The sequence below is a fragment of the Ovis aries genome, chromosome 7, assembly GCF_016772045.2.
Source record: "Ovis aries strain OAR_USU_Benz2616 breed Rambouillet chromosome 7, ARS-UI_Ramb_v3.0, whole genome shotgun sequence".
NCBI lineage: Eukaryota > Metazoa > Chordata > Mammalia > Artiodactyla > Bovidae > Ovis > Ovis aries.
In genome coordinates this window covers 88,107,750-88,132,909 of record NC_056060.1, presented here as the reverse complement: position 1 = coordinate 88,132,909, position 25,160 = coordinate 88,107,750, and the positions used below count along the sequence as shown (strand labels likewise).

Below are 25,160 nucleotides of genomic sequence, written 5' to 3'. Positions count from 1 at the left end.
TAGCATCATTAGGGAGCGGGTATATCACCTAGGTTTCAAGAAGGAGGAAGAGTGAACCACAAAGGGAGGAATTAGAAGGCATTCCAGCTGAGGGAGCGTACGTACAGGTGCAAAGCAGATAAAGGCATGAAATGAAATCATATAGTAAACACAATGCTTGATGCAGCATCTGGTAAATGGTAATTATAACGCAGCCAACTCAAGCGTCAGGAGGAATTAAAAATGCCTCAAGTAGAACAGGATTTCTCCACAGCGATAATACTGAACCAGATGTTGTGGAAGTTGGCCTGTGCATTGTAGGAGGCTTAGCAGTGGCCCTGGCCTCCACCCACTAGAAGCTAGTAGCAGCCTGTTTAGTCAAGACAAACCAAAGTATCTCCAGACATTGTCAAAAGCCTCTTGGAGAAAAAATCAGCACCCCCTGGCCCCCACCCAATGAGAACCACACTGATTCCATATGGACTAGAGGGTATGGATTGGAATAGTAAAGTTAAGACTGAAGGGAGATAGAGAGGGTCTATCCTAACAGATAACCACACTTACAGAGTTCGGATGTTAGTCAACAGAGATGACTTTTAAGATAGGAAGTGATCTGACAGGACTGGCTTTTTAAGCTAACTCTGGTGATGCAGGGAAGGCAGAATGGTGTGGTGAGAGACTAGATGCAATCTTACTTAATTTTCCTCCAGATACTACTGCCATTGCTTTATTTTGCGAGCATATTATGAAATTTCAAAACACAGTATTTATAAATGATGGTGGTATGTTTCTCAGAATTGATCTGACTCTGAGTCAGTTCAACAAAGCTCTATTGTGCAGGACTATAATTGCACATATGTAATTATACCTATGGGCTTCCCTAATAGCTCAGTGGTAAAGAATCCACCTGCCAATAAATGCAGGAGACTCAGGTTCCATCCCCAGGTTGGGAAGATCCCCTGGAGAAAGGAATGGCATCCCACTCCACAATGCTTGTCTGGGAAATCCCACGGACAGTAGAGTCTGGTGGGCTACAGTCCATGGGGTCACAAAAGAGTCGGACACCACTTAGCAACTAAACAACAATTACACCTGTTCAAAATCATTGCTCAGTGGGCTGTCACTATGAGCATGTAAGCCTGGAGTCAGAAAATCTGGGTAGAATCCTAGATTTGCAAGTTTTTTTTTTTTTTTTTTGGCTGTGCTGGTGTGTGAGATAATCTTAGTTCCCTGACCAAGGATCAAATCCAGGCCCCCTGGCTTTAGAAGCACAGAGTCTTAACCACTGGACCACCAGGGAAGTCCTAGGTCTGCAAGTTATTTTACAGTGAAACATTATTGAGCTTCGGTTTCCACATCTGTAACATGTATAATAAACTGAATCAGCCAGGATACTAAGAGGATATAGATGCCCCACTCAAATGAAGTCATTTGATGAAGGTTTAATAAAGCTATGAAGGTTTTACAAAGGTAGAGACAGGGAAGAATGAACTCTCCAGAGGTAATATGGTATCCAGGGTTATTAAAAGCAAACCCCAATTATTATTACTACTACCCTGAGGCCTGACAGAGCAAGGGGAAAGTCAACTGCCAGAAAAATGATGCAGGAGGGGGAGAGGGAGAGAACAAGGGTACACTGAGTGCCTCACAGACCGTGGGCTAACATCAAGGGGCACAGCAGTGGGTAATCGTGTCAGAGGGACACAGACAAGAAATTAACTATCTGGATCTCATTCTCATCATTTCTTCTCATCTTTCTTGCCTGCTTTCCATTGGGCAAACTCAATCAGAATACAGATGGGTAAGAGGGGCTGTTAATGCTGTCCCTATAGGGTACCTTCCAGGGTACAAAGCCCAATGGGAAAGTATTAGTGGAGATGGGAGAATGGATCCAGGGTTTCAAAGAAAAGCTACTCATCACAAAGGGGTGGCCAAGAGCATGACTACTAATCGATCCAGACATCTGATATTAACAGGTCCTCAATGAATGTTACATGCCTATGTGCATACACATGTGTCTTAATTTCCCTAAAGTCTAGAGATGACCCATTGCTTTCACATGTGCATATTTCCATATCAGAGGCAGCAATAACCAGCAGAAAGGGCCAAGGTGTCTGGAAGCCAACACTGCATCCCAGCTCCACGTCTCATGGGCATGCAGCCTTAGGAACGTCACCCATTCTCAGACTTCCCTTTTCCTTTATGTAAACCTTCAATCATTTCCAAAAATCATTTAAGAAAATACATTTGAAAGAACTCCACGAAGTGTAGTTCAGTTCAGTCACTCAGTCATGTCCAACTCTTTGCAACCCCAAGCACACCAGGCTTCCCTTGTAAGTAAAGAGCTAAATACAGTGCTTTGCTAATCTTTCCCTTTATTACACAGTCTACTTTGGCTAAATAGAGAATTAAGGTAGACATCTGCTTTCCTTTGATCTCAAATTCTCTATCCAATGGGTCTACTTTCTTTTTAATATATTTTATTTATTGGCCATGCTGGGTCTTCGTTGATGCACATAAGCTTTCTCTAGTTGCGTCGGGCGGGGGCTGTTCTTTGTTGCGATGTTCAGGCCTCTCACTGCAGTGACTTCTCTTGTTGCAGAGCACGGGCTGTAGGCATGCAGGCTTCAGGAGTTGCAGCTCACAGACTAGTGGGCTCAGCAGTTGCAGCACATGGGCTTCCTCAGCATGTGGGATCTTCCCAAACTAGGAATTGAACTTGTGTCCCCTGTATCGCAAGGCAGATTCCTAACTAACTGGACCATCAGGGAAGCCGAGGTCGACTTTCATAATAATGGTAGAGACTGCATTCAAGAACCCCAGAGTCTCACTATTCACTTTCGATAATAAGCACGGTTCATAACAGTCATAGGCAGACTATGTTCAGTGGTTGAACCTGACATCCAGCTATGCTTTCCATCCTGAAAATCAGACAGCTCTATTTCTGTAGATTTTCATCTTTGCCCGAAGCTTGTAGCCTCCCTTTGTCATATTCTTCCTGTTAGTATTCCAGAGAATACATGTGCTCTCGTTATCACTAGTGATATTTGGTTATTAAAAATTTGAATAAAAAATTTTACCTCTGATCCATCACTGGGAATGACTGATTTGCAGGCATGGAATGGATCTGTATACTTATCATGTTTAGTTTATTCTAGAACAACGTTAGACAAGAGTGTTGAGCAGACACAGTTAAGTGATTAATGGCCAACTTGCATGCATGTCCTTACTGTGTTTCTCAGGCTAGTTTTGGTGTTTTCATTTCCAATTAACTGGGTTGAAGGTGCAGAGAATTGTTCTGCTCACAGCTCTGCTCACTGGAATGTGACTACTCCATTGCTGTCTCAAGCCAGACCAGAGAAACCAGTTTTTCAGGGCAGCAAAAGAGAAGACACTTTCTGCCTGTCAACTGTTCTCCAATGAACCAACTCAACAAACATCAGTTATGTATGGAAATTTGTAAGTTGATACTGAGACTGTACTTCAACACGAACCAAAGTCAAATTGTCTAGGACTATAAAATACATCTAAAAGAGTCAAGCCAGTGAAGAAGTTTTCAGAAGTCGAATTAACTGATTAAAGTAGAATCAGTCTCTTCCGATTTTATCAGAAAAAAAGAGCACAGAAGTTGTAAGATTATTCCTTTGAATTGCACAAAATTTAGACTCAGAAACTTAAATTTACCTGCATTCAAATCTTAATTTCAAAACTGAGGAAACTGAAGCAATACTGAAAAGCTTTGCCTTTTTTTCTTAAAAAGCTTATTAATAACCTGATTTTTTTTCCTCTTTGGGACCCTACTTCCAAAATCAGGCTGTACAAAATTAGCAATAATCTGAAACAGTTGAATCAATAGGCATACGTGTGTGTGTGTGTGTGTGTGTGTGTGTGTGTGTGTGTGTAGGTACATATGTGTGTGTGTGTGTGTGTGTGTATTTAACTACTTAAAGATCTATTGAAGCACGTGGTTCACAGTACTGTTGACAACTATATATGATATGCGTATATCATATGTATTTAGTGGTGCATGCTTAGTCTCTCAGTTAGTTGTGTCCAACTCTTTGCAACCCCAAGGACTGTTGCCAGGGTCCTCTGGCAAGAAGAGTGGAGTGGGTAGCCATTTCCTTCCCCAACCCAGGGATCGAACCCAGGCCTCCTGTATTGCAAGTGGATTCTTTACTGTCTGAGCCACCACGGAAGTCCTATGTATACAGGATATATATATATATGACATACATACAAGGTATTATACTTCCAACACGACTTAGGCAGAGTTATCTACATAATGGAAATACAGAAGAACTGTGCCAGACATTACACCCAGTTTACAATGATGGCATGTGTGCATGCTAGGTCGCTCAGCTGTCTCTGATTCTTTGTGACCCGATGGACTGTAGCCCACCAGGCTTCTCTGTCCATGGGATTCTCCAGGTAAGAATACTGGAGGGGGTTGCCATGCGCTCCTCCAGGGGATCTTCCTGACCCAGTGATGGAGCCTGCATCCATGGCCCCTGCATTGGCAGGCAGGTTCTTTACCACTAGCACCACCTGGGAAGCCCAATTCACGATGAAGATGAATTAAAAGATATTTTTTTCTAATGGATGTAATTAAGAGAATTAACAGAGAGACATCTCACAGCTCCACATCCGTGTACAGTAGAATACGAGAGTCAATAGTTTATTCCAAGGTTAATAAACTACCCTTGGAATTAAGTTCTACATAGTTTTACAAAATTTAGAATGCTGTTACAGGGAATGTTAACATACATAATGTTACATAATGTCTACATAATGTCTAAGGTTGACACATCAGTCCACTGACCCCTCTGCCAATTCTTGCTCAGTAGAACATGCTCTGCTACATGACCTGTGGTATTCATTTCCAGATCATTATGGCATGTTTTTAAGTCAATAGTTGTGCTTATTTATTTTTAACATATAGTATTTTAGTGCCTATTATGTTCTCCAGCATTGTTCTAGACTTGGGATCTAGAAATGGACAAAGTTCCCATTTGTACAACTTTAACATTTAGCTATAGTCTCCTGAGGGCAATGGCTGAATAGAAGAAAACCTGTTAGCCCAGTGATACAAATGTCAAGTAGCTACTATCACATACTAAGGAGAAAAAAAATCTACAGGAAGATAACCATGTGACTATGTTCACAGCTGGCAGCACGCTGATTAGTCTATTCTCAAGCCTTCTATCAATATCATTTTATAAGAATTTTGGAAGGGTAATCTCAGATAATTTTTATCAAGGCAAAAGCCACAGCTATGGAATATCTAACAACTATGTCTCAATTCCTTTGTCACAAAAGATGAAGGTGCATGCTGGGGTTACTACTTTCTAAGGTAAGAGGATATCAGTGTGGCTATTGAGCAAAGACTGATGTTATGCCTAGTTTGCCAAATTTTCTAAAGAAGTTGTAACTGTCTGACAGATGACTAGGAAGCATCTTAAATAGGCTGCTGCTGCAGTAACTATGGAGAACACAGCTCTGATTAAGCTATAAAGACTTCTTCTTGTCAGGCCCCCAATCCCCTATAAACAGAAAGCTGTTTTACAGGGCTGGCAAAGTGTACTGTAAATTATATTACCACCCCACAGCTCATGAGTTTATAAGTCTACAGGGAACAAGTTATCTGGCTCCGCCACCATGCTTAGCTTGCCAAAATTGCATGTGAGGCGCACTAGTCTGAGAGAGATTGCTAAAACTTAAAAACGAGCGGGCCAAGAATAGCACTGGAGCAGAAGAAGAAAGTTACATGGTACATGACGTTAATTTGTCCCTAAAGTTTTCCACCTGGAACTTCTTTATGACTCAGTGACACTATCTTGCAGTCCCTGAGTCAACACTTAATTATATTGTAAAAACCACTAGACCTTCAAGGGTGTGTCTGATGAATGCACAGACAGCCTCCAGTAGAAATAAAAGGTCCCTCACCTTATTATACCACCCTGGAAATGTTTCTGGTTTTTGTATATTTCTCTAACTAGCAGAAGGTATCTCTGTTTTGAGGGTTCCTTTTCTCTTTTATCCTTTTATGTTCCTGATAGGTGAGTGAGCGTCATTTTTCTAAAACAAACCAAACCACGTCACTTTCAAGTCAAATGCTTTCAATGGCATCACAATATCTACTGATTAGCACTGGATTCTAAGTCTTTGATTATCTGGCCACAGTCATATCTCCAACAGAGTCACCTGTCCTTCTGCACCCCTTTAATTTTCCCATAAAAACAGTATGGGCTTTTAGAATATGAGCCACCCCTGTGAGTCTCTTCTTGCCATTCCCTTCATATGGAATGTTCTACAATTCCTAACTAACTGGTTCAGTATAGTTCAGTTGCTCAGTCCTGTCCAATTCTTTGCAACCCCACAGACTGCAGCACTCCAGGCTTCCCTGTCCATCACCAGCTCCCAGAGCTTGCTCAAACTCATGTCCATCGAGTTGGTGATGCCTTCCAAACATCTCATCCTCTGTTATCCCCTTCTCCTCCTGCCTTCAGTCTTTCCCAGCATCAGTGTCTTCTCCAATGAGTCAGCTCTTCACATCAGGTAGCCAAAGTACTGGAGCTTCAGTTTCAGCATCGGTCCTTCCAATGAATATTCAGGACTGATCTCCTTTAGGATAGACTGTTTGGATCTCCTTGTAGTCCAACAGACTCTCAAGAGTCTTCTCCAGCACCACAGTTCAAAAGCATCAATTCTTCAGAGCTCAGCTTTCTTTCTGGTCCAACTCTCACATCCATACATGACCACTGGAAAAACCATAGCTTTGTTGATAGACCTTTGTCAGCAAAGTAATGTCTCTGCTTTTTAACATGCTGTGTAGGTTGGTCATAGCTCTCCTTCCAAGGACCAAGCATCTTAATTTCATGGCTGTGGTCATAATCTGCAGTGATTTTGGAGACCAAAAAAATAAAGTCTGTCACTGCTTTCATTGTTTCCCTATCTATTTGCCATGAAGTGATGGGACCAGATGCCAAGATCTTAGTTTTTTGAATGTTGAGTTTTAAGCCAACTTTTTCACTCTCCTCTTTCACTTTTTTCAAGAGGCTCTTCAGTTCCTCTTCACTTTCTGTCATAAAGGTGGTGTCATGGGCATCCCTTGTGGCTCAGCTGGTAAAGAACCCACCTGCATGTGGGAGACCTGGGCTCAATCCCTGGGTTGGGAAGATCCCCTGGAGAAGTGAAAGGCTACCTACTCCAGTATTCTAGCCTGGAGAATTCCATGGACTGTATAGTCCACGGGGTCGCAAAGAGTTGGAAACGACTGAGTGGCTTTCACTTACTTACTGACTTATCTGCATATCTGAGGTTATTGATATTTCTCTCGGAAATCTTGATTCCAGCTTATACTGCATCTAGCCCGGCATTTCTCATGATGTACTCTGCATATAAGTTAAATAAGTGGGGTGACAATACACCACCTTGACATATTCCATTCCCAATTTGGAATCAGTCCATTGTTTCCTGTCTGGTTCTAACTGTTGCTTCTTGACCTGCAAACAGATTTTTCAGGAGGCAGGTCAGGTGGTCTGGTATTCCCATCTCTTTAAGAATTTTCCAGTTTGTTGTGATCTACATAGTCAAAGGCTTTAGCATAGTCAATGAAGCAGAAACATATCTTTCTGGAATTCTCTTGCTTTTTCTATGACCCAACAGATGTTGGCCATTTGATCTCTGGTTCCTCTGCCTTTTCTAAATCCACCTTGAACATCTGGAATTCTCGGTTCACATACTGCTGAGGTCTAGCTTGGATAATTTTGAGCATTACTTTGCTAGCGTGTGAAATGAGTACAATTGTGCAGCAGTTTGAACATTCTTTAGCACTGCCTTTCTTTGGGACTGGAAGGAATAGTGATCTTTTCCAATCCTGTGACCACTGCCTAGTTATCCAAATCTGCTGGCATATTGAGTGCAGCACTTTCACAGCATCATCTTTTAGGATTTGAAAGAGCTCAACTGGAATTCCATCACCTCCACTAGCTTTGTTCATAGTGATGCTTCCTAAGGCCCACTTGACTTTGCATTCAAGGATGTCTGGCTCTAGGTGAGTGATCACACCATCATGGTTAGTCCTGTCCTAGCTACCAAGAGTAAGAAAACTCACTGACTCTACTTTCAAAACTAAGCAAATCTCCTTTTCCATGTCTACTTCCTTAGCTCAAGCCTCCATTCTCTCTCTGCTAGCCAGACTTCCAATTTTTCCCGCACTTCCATTCTTTGCTCTCAATAATCTATTCTCCACTTGGCAGCCAAAGAAATCACTTCCTTCCCCTGCTATCCCTTCCCATGCCTCCCTAATGCACTTAGAATACATTTGTACTCCCTCCTTGACTCACAAAGTCCTACATGACTTGTTTCTTCTCTATCAGGTGACCATATGTCTAGGTTTAGCCCAGACAGTTCTATTTTATTTCTATTGTCCTGGTGTAATTATTAGTGAAACCACCATTTACTCAAAAATATGCCAGGTTGGACTTAAAGTCAACTGCTCAACCTACTTTTGCAGCTCAACTTCCACTATTATTCTCTTGTCCATTACAGCCCAGCACACTGTCCTCTCTTTGTCTTAATGAATAGGATACAGCAATTTGGTGTTGTGGTCAGGAATCCAGCCAACCTGTACTTCAGCATAGAACTACTTGCTCCTTAAATTTTTTGCATAGCTAGCTCCTCATTCATACCTTGGCCTTAACAGCCTAACTAGCCACTGGTCAGAAAGATATTTCCCCATCATCCTACCTAACTCCCCATTTCTCCACGTGTGTTCTATCATATTAGATCATTTATGTTTTAATCCCAGCACTGAAAATATCAGTTTTTCATTCATGTGTTTCTCTGACACCTCCTTCTATAATGCAAGCTCCATGAAGGCGGTACTGTTTTCATTGTTTACTACCAAGTAACTACTTTCTAGATGAATGGCCGGCCCATATAGGTTCTCAGTAAAACAGATAGTTTTTTTTTTAAAAAAAAAGCCACCTCAAGCAACCTCTTCTCTAAGCAGTCTATCCTGGCTTCCTGCACTCCCATCACAGTGGAGATCAACCACGTCTCCATGGCCCCTTTCTGCAGTGTACACTCATATTACGGGCACTGCGTGCAAGACTATTTTTGTGTGCCTTTTATTTTAATTTACCTCTTTGCATGTCTCATCATGCTGTAAGCAAATCTGAAGGCAAATACACTTCGTGTTCATTTTTCTGTTTCTGTTCCTGTTTTATTTTTTTTCAAATATTTTATTTCAAACTTACATACTTATAGAAAAGCTGCAAAAATTATACCAAGCATTCTCATACCTCTCACCCTACATCGCTAATGCTAATACCTTACATAACAATAGTTTGAGTATAAATAATAGGAAATTAACATTGATACAATACTTTAAGTAAACTTCAGATCTTTTTCAATTTTATGGCTTTTTCCACATGTGTTCTTTTTCTATTTCAGGATCTTATATTGCATTAGCTGTTATTTCTCCTTAGTATTCTCCACTATATATTGATCCTTCCATCTTTCCTGTTTTTCCTGTCCTTTTAAAGAGTACCGGTCAGATATTTTATCAACTGACTTCAATTTGGGTTTGCCCATCCTTATAGCACAAAGTGAAGAGGAACTAAAAAGCCTCTTGATGAAAGTGAAAGAGGAGAGTGAACAAGTTGGCTTAAAGCTCAACATTCAGAAAACAAAGATCATGGTATCTGGTCCCATCACTTCATGGGAAATAGATGGGAAAACAGTGGAAACAGTGTCACACTTTATTTTGGGGGGCTCCAAAATCACTGCAGATGGTGACTGCAGCCATGAAATTAAAAGACACTTACTCCTTGAAAGGAAAGTTATGACCAACCTAGATGGCATATTCAAAAGCAGAGACATTACTTTGCCCACTAAGGTCAGTCTAGTCAAGGCTATGGTTTTTCCAGTGGTCATGTATGGATGTGAGAGTTGGACTGTGAAGAAGGCTGAGCGCCGAAAAATTGATGCTTTTGAACTGTGGTGTTGGAGAAGACTCTTGAGAGTCCCTTGGACTGCAAGGAGATCCAACCAGTCCATTCTGAAGGAGATCAGTCCTGGGTGTTCTTTGGAAGGAATGATGCTAAAGCTGAAACTCCAGTACTTTGGCCACCTCATGCGAAGAGTTGACTCATTGGAAAAGACTCTGATGCTGGGAGGGATTGAGGGCAGGAGGAGAAGGGGACGACAGAGGATGAGATGGCTGGATGGCATCACTGACTCAATGGACGTAAGTCAGAGTGAACTCCGGGAGTGGCGATGGACAGTGAGGCCTGGCATGCTGCAGTTCATGGGGTCGTAAAGTGAGACACGACTGAGCGACTGAACTGAACTGAATGCTTCTTTGATTGGTGTGAGGTTATGCATTTTGGAAAGACTACCATGACACTGACATTGTGTCCTTCTTAGTGCATTATATCAAGGGGTTCATGATGCTGACATGTCATTTTACTGGTGATGTTTCCTTGGTTACTTGGTTAAGTTGGTATCTCCCAGGTCTTTCAAGTAAAAAGAACAGTTATATACCTGCCTTTTCCTTTCATCCTTGAGAAATATCTCGTGGAAGATACTATGAGCCCAGGCAAATGCTGATTATTCTCAAATTTTCACCCACTAATTTTAGCATCCATTGATGGATCTTTTTTTCTTGTGTGTGGTATGTAACTAGAAGTAGTTTTTTTTGTTTTTTTAATTATTTAAGTGTAGGCTAACCACTTTACAATAGTGTACTGGTTCCTGCCATACATTGCCATGAATCAGCCATGGGTATACACGTGCCCCCATCCTGAACCCCCTTCCCACCTCCCTCCCCATCCCATCCATCCCTCTGGGTCATCCCAATGCACTGGCCCTGAGCACCCTGTCTCATGCATTGAACTAGACTGGTAATATACATGTTTCAATGCTATTCCCTCAAATCATCCCACCCTTACCTTCTCCCACAGAGTCCAAAAGACTGTTCTTTACATCTGTGTCTCTTTTGCTGTTTTGCATATAGGGTCATCGTTATTGATGTATCTTATCTGCAACATTCATTACTGCAGTATCTGCCTAATGGTGATCCTCTCTTGCCCTCTCTCCTTCTACATTTATTAATTGGAATTCTATTGTGTTCTTATTCATTTTGAATTTCCCTGCTAGTGCCTGTTGTCACATTTTGACATGCACGTACCTCTATCAGTACAGATTATAGCAGCGTAATTATGCTCTGTATATAAGACCTGACATGAGCTAGCGTGACAACTCAACAAGTTAATCTCTCTGGGCCTCAGTTTCCTCACTAATGAAATAGGATGATAAGTACATAGCTCATTAGGCTGTTGGGAAGACAGTCAATTCATTCCTAATCAATTCCATCACCCATTCAGACATTTATACAACAAAGAAGAGAGGCCATTCTGACTTTAAGTCTTGACTAGCCCATTCCTAGGTGTGTATTAAGCATAGCAAGGCTCCAAAATTGTTTTCTAAGTTATGATTAAGAATTGTATAATTTCCTTGCCACGTCTGGATTCTTACAGATTTCAGGTGGACACTCACATCCCATTCCTCACCAACCAGATGCAGTTTTTTTTTTTCAGTTTCCACTGACAAGATAAAAATCAAAGGGATGTGCCCCCACCCCCACTAGGAATGCAATTTTAGTAACTAACTTTCCGCAAACATGTCAAAATCCTAGGAGGAAAGCCCAATTAAAACACAAGTACAATCTTTAATGAAAGGTAAATGTTAAAAGTTCTTAAAGGAGGGCTTCCCTCTCTCTCAACCACTCTCTTTAGGTCCCAGTCTATGGAGGAGCTGGATCGCCATCACGTGAGCCAGAGGAAATATTTGAAGATGGAGAAAACTGTAGCTGGTAAATGTTATTGCTAGCTCTGGGAGGTAAGGCCTGCAAGGCTAATACCGCTCTTCTGGAGCCTGGCAGGCCCCTGGGGGAGCACAGACACTCAAGCGAACTGATCACGCGAGCCCAGTCCAAATGTCACCCTAACATTTGCAGAGCTGCGTGAACTGCTGAAGGAGGGGTTTCCGATGAGAAGGTCAAGGATGGAAAAGCTGTTTGGGGAGCTGAAGGATGTATCTGGGAAGGTGTAACCATTTTGTGGAGTATTCATTTCCCTTCACATGAGCAGGTTTTGCTTTATTCTGGTTTATATTACCCTGTAGGGTGTTTCAGGCTGGCAGCTGCTCATATAGACAGATAATCCATCAGGAGGGCGAACGCCAATTCTCTGGTCTTATTTTATGGGGGAAGGAGAGAATACAGAATCTTGTGAACTCTATTATCAAATAGCATTTACTTTATTTTAATTTGTATCCTTTTAGTCGTCAGGTGGTTTTGCATGTCTAGAGTTGGCCCTTGCCATTTCAGAATTTAACATTCACTATTTTGACACTTTCTCAAAGAGTCTGAATAGTTACGCTATTCGGTCATATATAATTTTAATCGGTCCCATTGACAGCAGGAAATGCAGGAACTTAATGAATAAACCTGATCACTCAGCATCCACGGGCTCAGTGGGGCTAAGTGGTCTTTAATTTTGAAATGTTTCATTCAAACAAATAGAAATAATAATAAATTTCCATGTACCTAAATTTAGGTTTTTTCCCCTAATATTCTACCGTATTTGTTTCAGATTCTTTTTGAAGAAATAAAATATTACAAACACAGGTAAGGCCCCCTTGCAGCAGTCCCATTTCCTCTCTTACCAGAAGTAACATTTGTCCTGGGAAGTTCATCATATCCAGGCTTGTTTTAATTTTATATTTATATATATATATATATATATATATATATATGGATCTTTACATAGGACTTCCCAGGTAGCTCAGTGGTAAAGAATACACCTGCCAAAGCAGGAGACACAGGTTCGATCCCTGGGTCAAGAAGATTCCCTGGAGGAGGGCATGGCAACCCACTTCAGTATTCTTGCCTGGAGAATCCCATGGACAGAGGCGCCTGGAAGACAACAGTCCATAGGGTCGCAAAGAGTCAGACATGACTGAGCGCACACATACATCTTTACGTAAAGTATTTTGGATTATAGAACATGTTTATAAATTTTATACAAAGGCATCATTCTGTTACCTCTGAACTGTGTGCTGAGTTGAGTCTGATTCTTTGTAGCCCTATGGACGGTAACCCATTAGGCTTCTCTGTCCAGGGGATTTTTCAGGCAAGAATACTGGAGTAGGTTGCCATTTCCTCCTCCAACGGATCTTTCCAACCCAGGTATTGAAACTTCAACTCCTGTGTCTCCTGCATTGCAGGCAGATTCTTTACTGTTGAGCCATTGAGGAAGTCCCTGATTGCATAACTTGCTTTTTCCAACTGAGACTATGACTTTGAGGATCACCAATGCAGCTCTAGTTTGTTTTGTTCCACTGCTGAATGCGATTCAATTGTACTGAGACCTACTATTCTTTTATGTTCTCTCACATTGATTTAGATGGCTAATTTTTTTTTTTTAACATTGCAAGCAATGTTCCAATGTACACTGTCGTAACTACCTAGAGAAAGAAAGAAAGTGAAGTCGCTCAGTCGTGTCCAACTCTTTGTGACCCCATGTGCACCAGGCTCCTTCGTCCATGGGATTTTCTAGGCAAGAGTACTGGAGTGGGTTGCCATTTCCTTCTCCAGGGAATCTTCCCAACCCAGGGATCAAACCCAGGTCTCCCATATTTTAGACAGATGCTTTACCATCTGAGCCACCAGGGAAATCCAACTATCTAAGTATGCACTTATTTGAAAGTCTCTCTAAAGCATTTATGTAGATGTACACTAATTAAGTCAAAGTCTTGCTTAATTTCAATGCCAAACTGTACTCCAAAGTGGTTGCCTATTTCTCACTCCCACTATTTAGGATATGAAGATTCTCAAAGCTCCTCCTCTTTGCCAACCTTTAATATTAGAACTATTAATTTTTGCTAATCTGCCATATTCAATGGACATGGGTTTGGGTGGACTCCAGGAGTTGGTGATGGACAGGGAGGTCTGGCATGCTGCGTTTCAGGGGGTCATAAAGAGTCGTACACGAATGAGCAACTGAACTGAACTGAATCTGCCATATAATTCAGCAATCCCATTCCTGGGCATATATCCAGAGAAATCCATACTTTGAAAAAACTAAGGCACCCCAATGTTCACCACAGGACTATTTACAATAACCAGGACATGCTGCTAGTGCTGCTAAGTCGCTTCAGTCATATCCGACTCTGTGCGACCCCATAGACGGCAGCCCACCAGGCTCCCCCGTCCCTGGGATTCTCCAGGCAAGAACACTGGAGTGGGTTGCCATTTCCTTCTGCAATGCATGAGAAAGTGAAGTCACTCAGTCGTGTCTGACTCTCAGCAACCCCATGGACTGTAGCCCACCAAGCTCCTCCATCCATGGGATTTTCCAGCCAAGAGTACTGGAGTGGGGTGCCATTGCCTTCTCCACATGCGGCTAGGTCGCTTCAGTCGTGTCCAACTCTATGCGACCCCAGAGACGACAGCCCACGAGGCTCCCCTGTCCCTGGGATTCTCCAGGCAAGAACACTGGAGTGGGTTGCCATTTCCTTCTCCAATGCACGAAAGTGAAAAGTGAAAGTGAAGTCGCTCAGTCGGGTCCAACCCTCAGCGACCCCATAGACTGCAGCCTTCCAGGCTCCTCTGTCCATGGGATTCTCCAGGCAAGAACACTGGAGTGGGTTGCCATTTCCTTCTGCAATGCATGAGAAAGTGAAGTCACTCAGTCGTATCTGACTCTCAGTGACCCCATGGACTGCAGCCTTCCAGGCTCCTCTGTCCATGGGATTCTCCAGGCAAGAGTACTGGAGTGGGGGTGCCATTGCCTTCTCCACATGAGAGCAATCTAAATGTCCATCAACAGAGGAATGAATAAAGAAGTTGTGGCATATGTGCACACATTGTTGCTGTTGTTTAGTCGCTAAGTTTGCAACTCCATGGCCTATATAATTTGCTAGGCTTCTCTGTCCATGGGATTTCCTGGGCAAGAATACTGGAGTGGGTTGCATTCCCTTCTCTGATACATATACATACACAACGGAATATTACTCAATCTTTAAAAGGAATGAAATAATGCCATTTGAAGCAACATGGATGGACCTACAGATTGTCATACTAAGTGAAGTCAGTCAAATAGACACAAATATAATATGATTTCACTTGTGAAGTCTAAAAACAGGGTCTAAATGAACTAACCTATAAAATAGAAGAGAGTTACAGATGCAGAAAATAAACACATGGTGACCAGCGGGTAAGACAGGGAGGGATCAACTGGGAGATTGGGATTGACAACATACACAGCTACTATGCACAAAATAGCTAGCTGCTAAGAATCTAATGAATAGCACAGGGAACTCTGCTCACTACTCTGTGACGGCCTATATGGGAAAAGAATTTTAAAAAGAGCGGATATATGTACATGCATAACTGATTTAATTGGCTGTACACCTGAAACCCATTTAAAATCAATTATATGCCAATAAAATTTTTTTTTGCCAGTCTGGTGGTCTGTAGTGATATCACAATATTACTTGCATTCTCAACCTTAGCAGTATAACTGGACATCCCATTATATATTTACCATCCATTTTGTTTCAGCATCTGTGATTTGCTTTACTCATATCCCTTATCAGTGTTTTTGTTGGGTTCCTTTTCTTTTGATGACTTGTAGAGGTTCATTATAGAACTTACAATACCAATCCTTCGTCTACTACAATATGTACTGTCCTAAGTCACTTGAGTCATGTCCGATTCTTTGTGACTTTACAGATTGTTGCCCTCCAGGCTCCTCTGTCCATGAGGATTCTCAATATGGACAGATGCCATACCCTCCTCCAGAGGATGTTACTGACCCGAGGATCAAACCGACATTCTTTTTTTTTTAATAAACCAACATTCTTATACCTCCTGCACTGGCAGGCAGGCTCTTTACAACTAGCACCCCTGGAGAAGCCCATATTACAATATATACACTGCCAACAGTTTCTCCCAGCCACTGCCTTTTGAATTTTTATCATGTTTTTCCTTGAAAACAACATTTACATTAAATCTCAGTGAAACTTATCAATATTTTCTTTATGATCTATGCTTTGTTTCTGCTCTTTTCAAAGAAATCTTTTCCACACATAGATCATAAAGCTATTCACCTACATTTTCTTCTAAAAATGCTAAAGTTTTGCATTCTAAATTTAACTTTTAAGTACTCAATTTATTTTCATGTAAAGACTGATTTTATTTTTTCCATATAGGTGACCAGTTATCTCAGTGCCATTTTTCACTAGCTTGTCCACTGACCACCGATTTGTAACATCAACCTGGTCATGTATGAATTTCCTATATATCATGAGACAGTTACTGAGCTCTATTCTATCCCATATGTCTATATGCCTATGTCCCACTAGCATAAGTATTATAGTTATAAATTATGTCTTGATATCTGGTAGGGCAAGCCTTTTCTATTATTTATTTCTACTTGTTCCCCCAGAAATATCTTGGCTATTTTGACATCTAGCAGGTACACATGAGTTTTATAAGATCAGCTGTGTCAAGTTACATAAAAAATTGTTCGGGGAATTCCCTGGTGGTCCAGTGGTTAAGAATTGGCCTGCCAAAGCAGAGGACATGGGCTTGATCCCTGGTCCAGGAAGATTCCACAGGCCACGAATCAACTAAGCCTGTGCGCCATAACCACTGAGCCTGCGCCCTAAAACCTGTGCTCCACAGGAAGCCACAGCAATGGGAAGAAGCTCACACACCACAACCAGAGTATCTCCCACTTGCCGCAGCTAGAGAAACCCTGTGCACAGTAACTGAGACACAGAACAGCCAAAAATAAAGTCAATTAGTTTTCAAATTTTGTTGGAATTTTGGGTAAAGTTGTATTGTATACATTCATGCTCAGGTGTGTCCAACTCTTTGTGACCCCACAGTCCATCGAATGCTCCAAGCAAGAGTACTGGAGTAGGTAGCCATTCCCTTCTCCAGGGGATCTTCCCAACCAGGGATCGGACCCAGGTCTCCAACATTGCAGGCAGATTCTTTAAAGCCAGAATAATACTGGAATGGGCTGCCATATCCTAATGCAGGGGATTTCCCAACCCAGGTATCAAATACATGTCTCCTGAGTCTCCTGCGATGGCAGGTGGATTTTCACCATTGCACCACCTGGGAAGCCCAGTTGTATTTAGATTCATGGGATAATTTAGGGAGAATTGGCATCTTTATATTATTGAGTATAATCATGAAATGATAGATACTGATGATTTTTTCCAGAACTTTATTATCTTCAATGATATTCTGTCAATTGATATCAATTGATATCTTCAAATGATATTTGACAATTTTTTCATAAAGGTCATGGTTCTTTTTAGATTGATTCATAGTGTTTTTATACTTTTGTAGCTATTGTATACAAAATTTTTGTTCTACATTGTAATTGGTAATTATAACTGATAGAAAAGCTAATTAGGTTCTTATGTTTATCTTCTAATCAGCAAACTTACTAAAATCACTTTTAGTTCTAATAGTTTACCTATGGACCTTCATGGGCTTTTCACCAATTAGGAAATTTCAGTATATTCCTCACCAATCTTTATGCATTTGATTTTCTTTTCTTATTTTATTGGTTAGTTTCTCTATTTCAACAATAACTAGGAATGATAATGAGCATCCTTGCTTTTTGTCTTACCTGAATAAATATGATATTTGCTGTAGGTTCTTGATAACTTCCTACTATGAAGATTAAAAGTTCTACTCTAAGCTTATTTCGATTATTTTAAATGATAAATGTACATAGACTATCAAATATTGCTGTGATTTTTCCTCCTTTATATTTAATATAATTATCAGTATTTTTATTAAACTTAATTTATTTCCTTACGTTATATCATCTTTACATTGCTAAGGAAGTCTCTCCTTGTTTATGATGTATTTATTTAAATAAGAAATTATATATGCTGTTTTTGTAATTTGGAAATTGTGTGGAGAAGGGAATGGCAACCCACTCCAGTATTCTTGCCTGGAGAACCCCATGGATAGAGGAGCCTGGTGGGCTACAGTCCATGGGGTCACAAGCAGTTGGACACGACTGAGCAACTAAGCATAGTTGGAAATTGTATTAGAAGCATATATTTCATGCATATGGTTGTGCTTTGGAATTGAAGATTATTATAATGATATAAAACTGAGCCTGCATTGATTTCCATTCATGCCAATTCAGTTTCTGAATTACATCAAAGTCTTTATGACAGGAAGTGTCACCACTACAAATGTCTGCTGTGTAGACTTCAGTTCTAATGGGTTTAATATTTAAAATAAATATACACAGGCACATTGTAAGCATGGAGAAACAAATGTGTAGAATGCATAAAGAAATTGAAGTAAGCCAGAAAGAAAAACACCAATACAGTATACTAACACATATATATGGAATTTAGAAAGATGGCAATGATGACCCTGTATGCAAGACAGCAAAAGAGACACAGATGTGTATAGCAGACTTTTGGACTCAGAGGGAGAGGGAGAGGGTGGGATGATTTGGGAGAATGGCATTGAAACATGTATACTATCATGTAAGAATCAAATCGTCAGTCTATGTCCGATGCAGGATACAGCATGCTTAGGGCTGGTGCATGGGGATGACCCAGAGGGATGTTATGGGGAGGGAGGTGGGAGGGGGGGGTTTATGTTTGGGATCGCATGTACACCCGTGGCGGATTCATGTCAATGTATGGCAAAACCAATACAGTATTGTAAAGTAAAAATAAAATTTTTTTTAAAAAAAGTTCTAAAAAAATAAATAAATAAATAAAATGAAATAAGAAAAGAAACAAGAAAGGAAAGAAGGCAGAAGGTCTCATGGCAAAATTTCAAAAAGTGCTGATACTTTGCGGTAAAGTAGTTAAAGAGAAAACAAATGAAAAACACTGAAGGAATTTGCTTCCGTAAAACTAATCTTATTTCAAACTAACTTCAGATTGCTCCAATATTTTTCTGACCCTTCAGAAATAGAGCATTTGTTTATTTGACCAATGATTAAGTCCTGATCACAAATAACTTTTCGAAGGAAATAGTGTTTGTCTGATGTCTTTCTGTAACTTCAGACTAAATGAGGTTCTATGGTTCTTAGCCTACGGGCCACTGCTTCTGAAATGCCTTTAGCCTTAAAAGCAATCTCAGTGTATTAGGTTTTTCCATTACTGAGAATGTATGAGGGATAAACCACTCTCAAAAACAGTCGAGATATAGCATGTAAAGTAGACCAAATGTCTTTCTTCTATTGACTCACACATAAACTCTTCAATTATCAAGATAAAAGGCATGACACTTTGAGGTACTGAGCTTTGTTTTAATATGACCATACTTAACCCCAGCTGGGAGGGATTGGGGGCAGGAGAAGAAGGGGACGACTGAGGATGAGATGGCTGGATATCATCATTGACTCAATGGACGCGAGTCTGAGTGAACTCCGGGAGTTGGTGATGGACAGGGAGGCTTGGCGTGCTGTGATTCATGGGGTCAAAAGAGTCCGACACGACTGAGCGACTGAACTGAACTGAACTGAACCCCAATTTAATTACTTTAGTATGTCTTTGTAAAGCCGATTTCAAGCTAAAAGTTCCCTTTTTTCTTCTGAATGCGTAACCTGATTTTAATATATTTTTTAACTTTTTATTCTAAATTGGAGTACAGTCAATTCAATCAGTGTTATGATAATTTCAGGTGGACAGAAGAGGAATTCAACCATACATATACATATATTTATTCTCCCCCAAACTCCTCTCCCATCCAGGCTGCTACATAACATTGAGCAGAGTTCTCTGTGCTATACAATAGGTTCTTGTGGTTATCCATTTTAAATACAGCAGTGTGTACATGTCCATCCCAAACTCACTAATCATCCCTTCCCTCCACCTTCCCCTCCTGGTACCACCTGCTTTTCTGATAAAATAGCATCCAGAAGAACAGGTTGTCATCATTTGACCAGTTGAAGCTCTTTAGACAGACACAGTAGTTATTTCACTATATAATTGAGGCAGTATAGTTCACAGTCCAAGAGATTCTAGACAGAGGAATAAGAGTCTAAATCTCAATACTGCTCTTATTAGCTTTGTGACATTCAAAAAGTTACTTATCCTCAAAGTCTCAGTTCGCTCACTAGTAAAACAGATATGAGTAATACCTACTTTATATGGCTTTTATGAAGATAAAATATGATAAAGTTTGTTATATACATTGCATGGTATATGGCACACAACCAATAAATATTAGCCATTATTATAATGCAAATCAACCCTTCTGTCAAATTAAACATATAGAAACATCAAGATGGACCCACTGCATGGAAGTGAAGACCGAAAAATCACTAAGCATGTAGCTAATATTACCTACATTTGGAGTCCCAAGGAAACGGTAAACATTTAAAAATAGTATTGAAAGCCTCTACATATCAAACCTCCACTCTTTGTTCTGTGCCATTTTGCTGTATTAGTTGCTTTTAATGATGAAAAGTACTCTTGCCTGGAAAATCCCATGGACGGAGGAGCCTGGTAGGCTGCAGTCCATGGGGTCATGAAGAGTCGGACACGACTGAGCGACTTCACTTTCACTTTCACGCACTGGAGAAGGAAATGGCAACCCACTCCAGTGTTCTTGCCTGGAGAATCCCAGGGACAGAAGAGCCTAGAGGGCTGCCATCTATGGGGTCGCACAGACTCAGACACGACTGAAGTAACTTAGCAGCAGCAGCAGCATGCTGAAATAAGAACATGGCCCTTGAATAACTGGAATGAAGTGCATTCTCTATACAGACCAAGGTGTGGAGAGGGAGGCAGGAACCAGGAATGACAGATATTCTGGATAATAAACACAGGGAATTTTATTCCAAGTACAACAAGAAACCACAGAAGGGTTTCCTGAAACCACAGAAGGGTCCCTTTTAGGAGCAACGGGACAGGATCTGGTTTATACATGTACATGGATGACCTCTCTTGGGTCCTCAAATTTATCATTGGTGAAAAGAAAGCCTTAAACTAGAACAGTGGTTCTTATAGTTCCCAAATCAGCAACATCAGTCTCACCTGGAAACACATTAGAATGCATATTCTCAGGCCTCACCCAAATCAGAAGCTTTGAGGGGGAATCCAGCAAGCTGTATTTGGCTACATTCTTTAGGCAAATTCACACACAGAAGTTTGAGAACCACACTTGACCAAGCCCAGACATTTTTTTTCAGCTCCAAAGCTCAATGTTCCTAATATAGTTAAGTCCTTCACAATGCAGGTCATGATCTGCCAAACCATCTAGGCAAACGAGACTAACCATCCTGTGTTTCAACACCAACTTTCTGTTTTACAGAAGAGCATTCAAAGAAAATCAAATAACTACTTAATGCACAGATATCATGTCAGTACATATTTTATATCCTGAGGTAAGTTGGTAATAAGATGAAAATGGATTAAATATAATGCCACACTAATCTATATATTTTTTCTCATAGCTATTGGAATGAATAAATCCTACACCCCCTACATGATTATCTGGTTAGGTCTGGCAGATAACTGGTGCCCTCAAAAAAAACTAGCATTATATTTGCAGGTGCTTGAAGAACTATTCATAAAACAGAGGCAGATGACTAAGTTCCATAAAAAAATTTTCAGGCTACATTTTACCAAAATCTGCAATTTTAGATGTAAGTACCTCACTAGCTAAAATGGAGTCTTGGATTATATATAATATTGGTTTTAAGTGAATCCCCAGAGATTAACACAATCTAATAACTAGCCAACAGAATCATCTTAAAAGAAAGATACCAAATATGATCTTGTTCAAAAATCCAGGAATACCAAAGTTAAAGGAGCAGGTCTTCGAATTTTAAAAATATATTCTATTTTTTTTACCAGCAAATGGCTTTTCTCTGCATCACAGATACTTATTCACCTAGTAGAATATTCCAGGCTATTCTGTCCTACCATGATATAGCATTCCTCTAAACCATAATAAGAACTAGGAAATTATTCCCGTACTACTATGGGATAGCTCTTATCCTACTAACTTATAAGGATACTTAAGGATTTTATGAGTCTAAAACTTGCGCATATATAGACAGTACACCCCTAGAGAGATGCTGAAGCTCTTCAGCAAGTACTATGACTTTTGCTTCTGTGTATTTGAACTGAGCATAGTACATACACATTAGGTTAGAATGAAAATACTGATTAAAAATCATGTTATTTGGGAGGTACATGGGGTTAAAATAAATACATTCAGGAAAGGAACAAATGAATCTACTGCTAATATTAAACGGGCACAGTGTAGTAGTTAAGAGCATAGATGGCAGAATTAGACATATAGCTGGAATTTAAGCTTAGCCACTCACGAGTTCCTATGGTTGGTTTTTTTTTTTTTTTTGACTTTGGTTCCTTAACTATGAAGCAGAGAAAAGAGTATTCAACTCAAAGAGTTGCAAATATTGACCAGAAAATGTACTTGTTGCTTAATACTTAGAGGTCAATATGTGATAGCTATTGATAATAATAGATAATCAGAGCACAGGACCTATTTAAGATATACTTTGATATTTGAGTCACACAACTTGAAAAGAACTATGACATCCCTCAAACTCTCAAACTATTCTTTGTTCACACATAGACATGGGCTGAATGAACTATAACTCATTTGTTCTTGCTGTTGTTCAGTTGCTAAGTCACGTCTGACTCTTTGTGATGCCATGGACTGCAGCACACCAGGCTTCCCTGTCCTTCATAATCTCCTGAAGTTTGCTCAAACTCATGTCCATTGAATCAGTGATACCATCCAAACATCTCATCCTCTGTTGTCCCCTTCTCCTCCTGCCTTCAATCTTTCCCAGCATCAGGATCTTTCCAAAGAGTTGGCTCTTTGCATCAGGTCGCCAAAGTATTGGAGCTTCAGCTTCAGTATCAAGACTTCCAATGAGTATTCAGGGTTGATTTCCTTTAAGATTGATTAGTTTGATCTCCTTGTTGTCCAAGAGACTCTCAAGAGTCTTCTCCAACACCACAGTTCAAAAGCATCAATTCTTCAGTGCTCGGCCTTCACTATGGTCCAACTTTCACATCCATACGTGACTACTGGAAAAAACATAGCTTTGACTATATGGACCTTTGTCAGTAAATGGATGTCTCTGCTTTGTAATATGCTATCTAGGTTTGCCATGACTCTTTTTTTCCAAGGAGCAAGCATTTTTTAGTTCCATGGCTGCAGTCACCATCTGCAGTGATTTTGGAGCCCCCCAAAATAAAGCCTGTTACTGTTTCCATTGTTTCCCCATCTATTTACCAGCATGAGACCAGATGCTATGATCTTAGTATTTTGAATGTAGTTTAAAACCAGCTTTTTCACTATCCTCTTTCACTTTCCTCAAGAAGCTCTTTAGTTCCTCTTCCTTTCTGCCATAAGGGTGGTGTCATCTGCATATCTGAGACTAAAGATACTTATCCCACAATCTTGATCCCGGTTTGAGCTTCGTCCAGCCTGGAATTTCGCATGATGTACTCTTCATTTAAGTTAAATAAGCAGGGTGACAATATACAGCCTTGATGTACTCCTTTCCCAATGTGGCTGCTGCTGCTAAATAGCTTCAGTCATGTCCGACTCTGTGCGACCCCATAGATAGCAGCCCAGCAGGCTCCACTGTCCCTGGGATTCTCCAGGCAAGAACACTGGAGTGGGTTGCCATTTCCTTCTCCAATACATGTAAGTGAAAAGTGAAAGTGAAGTCGCTCAGTCGTGTTCAACTCTTAGCAACCCCATGGACTGCAGCCTACCAGGCTCCAACATCCATGGGATTTTCCAGGCAAGAGTACTGGAGTGGGTTGCCATTGCCATCTCTGTGCCCAATTTGGAACCAGTCCCAATTTGGCCGGTTCTAACTGTTGTTTTTTGACCTGCACACAGATTTCTCAGGAGGCAGATAAGGTGGTCTTATATTCCCATCTCTATAAGAATTTTCCACAGTTTGTTATGATCCACACTAAGGCTTCGGTGTAGTCAGTGAAGCAAAAGTAGATGTTTGCCTGGAATTCCTGTGCTTTTTCTATGATCCAGTGGATGTTGCCAATTTGATCTCTGGTTCCTCTGTCTTTTCTAAATCCAGTTTAAACATCTGGAAGTTCTCAGCTCACACACTGTTGAAGCCTAACTTGAAGGATTTTGAGCATTACAATGGTAGTACATGAAATGCGTGCTATTGTGCAGTAGTTTGAACATTCTTCGGCATTGTCTTTCTTTGGGATTGGAATGAAAAGTGACTTTTTCCAGTTCTGTGGCCACTGCTGAGTTTTCCAAATTTGCTGGCATATTGGGTGCAGCACTTTTTCACAGCACCATATTTTAGGATTTGAAATAGTTCAGCTGGAATTACATCACCTGCACTAGCTTTGTTCTTTGGATATTAGATCCTTATAATTTAATAGTAATACATGTTAGAATATTATGCATTTAAAATCATTTTAAAGAATGCTTATGAACATGAGGAAAGATGCTTAACTAGAGTGGAAAAGATAAAGTTATATAAATGTAATATGATTCAGTTGTTAGAAATGATTAAATTTTATTTACTTCATTTACATGTGACAGATTTACTGAGCATGGCCCTGCCCATCAGAACAAGACCCAGTTTCTTCCTCCATCAGTCTCTTCTATCAGGAAGCTTCTATAAGCCTCTTATCCTTCTCCATCAAAGGGCAGATAGACTGAAAAACACAATCACAGAAAACTAACCAATCTGATCACATGGACCACAGCCTTGTCTAACTCAATGAAACTATGATCCATGCCAAGTAGGGCCCCCCAAGACGGACAGGTCATGGTGGAAAGTTCTGACAAAACGTGGTCCACTGGAGAAGGGAATGGAAAACCACTTCAGTATTTTGCCTTGAGAACCCCGTGAAAAGTATGAAAAGGGAAAAAGATAGGACACTAAAAGATGAAATTCCCAGGTCAGTAGGTGCCCAATATGCTACTGGAGATCAGTGGAGAAATAACTCCAGAAAGAATGAAGGGATGGAGCCAAAGCAAAAACAACACCCAGTTGTGGATGTGACTGCTGTTGGAGGTAAAGTCAGATGCTGTAAAGAGCAATATTGCATAGGAACCTGGAATGTTA

General features: G+C 40.5%; 1 protein-coding gene and 1 long non-coding RNA gene across 17 annotated transcripts in view; one reads left to right on the top strand and one right to left on the bottom strand.

The window, feature by feature from the left end:
* Window positions 1-12,723, top strand: part of LOC121820012 (uncharacterized) — a 31,477-nt gene extending 18,754 nt beyond the window's left edge. Inside the window, exon 4 of one of the 2 annotated variants that reach the window (XR_009601312.1) lies at window positions 11,784-12,723. This is a non-coding gene — a long non-coding RNA (uncharacterized LOC121820012). The remainder of the gene's footprint in view (window positions 1-11,783) is intronic. The other variant, XR_006060481.2, reaches the window with a different exon arrangement.
* Window positions 1-25,160, bottom strand: part of NRXN3 (neurexin 3) — a 1,842,793-nt gene that overhangs the window by 1,157,313 nt on the left and 660,320 nt on the right. The window lies entirely within an intron of this gene.